This window comes from Manacus vitellinus, unplaced genomic scaffold (assembly GCF_001715985.3).
Source record: "Manacus vitellinus isolate BGI_N305 unplaced genomic scaffold, ASM171598v3 scaffold_106_pilon, whole genome shotgun sequence".
NCBI lineage: Eukaryota > Metazoa > Chordata > Aves > Passeriformes > Pipridae > Manacus > Manacus vitellinus.
Genome location: NW_021938827.1, coordinates 51341 through 53930, shown reverse-complemented (window position 1 = coordinate 53930; position 2590 = coordinate 51341).

Below are 2590 nucleotides of genomic sequence, written 5' to 3'. Positions count from 1 at the left end.
AAGCCCCTCAGATGCCTCTGTGCCCCCAGGGAAGGATCAGGGGTCTGCACCATCCCATGCAAAGTTCTGCTGAGCCCCCCAGGCACCCTGGGAGGGAGAAGGGATCCCAGAAAGCTGGGCAAAGCCTGTCCTGTGCCCTGGGAAGGAGGACAGTCCCTACGTCTCCATTTTAGTTCATTGTCATTATTTTTTTTCTCTAGTTCTTGTTGCTTTATAAAATTCACCGTTTACCTTTATCCCATTCGCTGACTTTCTTTTTCAATTATTTCTTGTCTTTCTTTAGTACCCTCCCTTCTGTGATTTTTGTTCTATGTCTCTGTTCTATTCCAGTTCACTGTCCCCATTTTTCCTTTTTTTTCTCCCCCCCCCTCTATTTCCCTAAACCAAGGGCTTTGCCTCACCACGCCCTGTCCACGCAGGAAGGAATGAGATTCTTTCTGTTGCTTTCTGTGGTTTTACCAGCTGAAGGAATGTAACTCCCCCCTCTCATACCCCAACTGATCAGACTTGGATAGACTGGGGGGGAGGTGTCATCATGTTAAAGGACAGATCTACTGACCTGGTGTGGGATCCTCCCCCACCCAAATCAACACCAGATTCTGGGTGCAGCAACTCAGTTCCAGAAGTAAATCTGACACCCAGCGATTGCTGAGCACCTGGGAAGTGCAAGGGAAATGGATCCTGCCAGGCTCTGCCCTGGGATCCCACATTTGATCCTTTTAAGGAACCAGGTTATTAGGAAGGAGAATATTTGGTGCAATGGGACACCCGTGGGTGTGTGAGACTCCCCAACACCACTTCAGCCACCACAGTACAGAAGGACGGGACAAAACCTCCTGTGGAGGGGGTTTGACATGGAATCCAACAATATCCTCAACCCACCTCCCACGGAGCCTCTGCTTTAACTGCTCTGAAATATTTCCAGTTAAAACTCAGCTGTGGAACAAGGATTTATCCTGCTCCTCCAGGACTGGCCTGGGGATGCTCTGATGGAAAAGTTCTATTCTTACTTAACCTTAAGGAAATGTGCAGGATTGAAATGTGGAGTAGGCATCCCCTATCTGTGCCCAAATGGAGTTTTTAATTGTTCAATGCCCAAGTCGCCTCGACAGAAATGTGACACTGTCAGAGGGGAATTTACAGCACATGAATGGATGAGAAACACTGCAAAGCCTGATTGGTGTCTGCTGGGGGAGGAGAAGGTTGTGTGGAGACCTCACAGCACCTTCCAGGCCTATAGGGCACAAGAGAGGGTTCCTATAGCATCAGAAACTGGAGTGACAGGACACAGGGAATGGCTTCCCAGTGCCAGAGGGCAGGGCTAGATGGGATACTGGGAAGGAGTTGTTCCCTGGGAGGGTGGGGAGGCCCTGGCACAGGTTGCCCAGAGAAGCTGGGGCTGCCCCATCCCTGGGAGCGTCCAAGGCCAGGTTGGACAGGGCTTGGAGCAACCTGGGCCAGTGGAAGGTGTCCCTGCCCGTGGCAGGGGGGGGAACAAGATGAGCTTTAAGATCCTTCCAACTCAAATCATTCCATGATTCTCTGATCCTACCTTCAGAATGGCTTGAGCCCTCAGGCTGGAAGCAAGTTGTCTCCCTGTGTAATAATTAGACATAAATGGGCTCTAGAAAATGCAACCTGGCAAGTAGATGCTCTGAGCAACTGGGCAAGACGTGCTTTTGGAGAATCAAAGCTGTAGTTCAGCAGGCATCGAGGATGACATTGCAAAATGGATTGGTGTCAGACGTGTTGTGATTAAAGGAACACGGGATACGTGGGATGTTAAACTTCACCCACAGGGAATGCTGTGTTCCCAACGCTGTGACTCCCAGAGAAGCAGCTCCATCCAAGGTGAACCAAAGCACTGAGTAAACAGTGGGATTGTTCCAATCATGCAGCCCACGGGCTGGTTTGGGGCATGGAATCCTGACCCACGGATCCTCTCACTGCTGCATCTTGTGGGATGGGGGAACTGGCTGATGCAAACAGGAGCAATGTTTTAGTGGGATTTATATTCCCAAGGCTTGGCGTTGCCATTGTTTGCTGTAGGATTTCTCGCTTGCTCCCTTTTATCTCTTCTCCTTCTCCTCCTTCTGTTCACCGCGTGAAATCCCCACCCTGAAGAGCTCCCAGGAACGCGATTTAACCGACTGAGCCACGGGGGGGTGGTGTTGTCCCGGAACGGGTCCTTTCACTCCTTGTGCGAGAGGCCGGTCCGCGCACAGAGCCGAGGTCTTGGATTTATTTACAGTTCTGCGCAGAGAGCGGGGCTGGGGAACCTGTTTGGGGACAACAGTGGGAGGCCGAAAAATCAAATGTCGGCGCCTCAAACACTCGGCAGTTCGCAAAGGCAGGAGGGGCTTCGCTGAGGCCGGGTCTGCACCTTTAACCGAGGGGGAAGGGAAGAGTTTTGGGTGTGGTGGCGAAACCTCCGATCTGCCCGGCCACAGCCCGCGGACTTCTAAGGACTCGGCTCGGGGGAAAGGCACGCCCAGCACCGGAGCACGGGCAGGATGGACCGAACATGCCACTGGATCCAAGGATGGGGATTCTTTTCTTCTTTTCTTTTCTTTTCTTTTCTTTTCTTTTC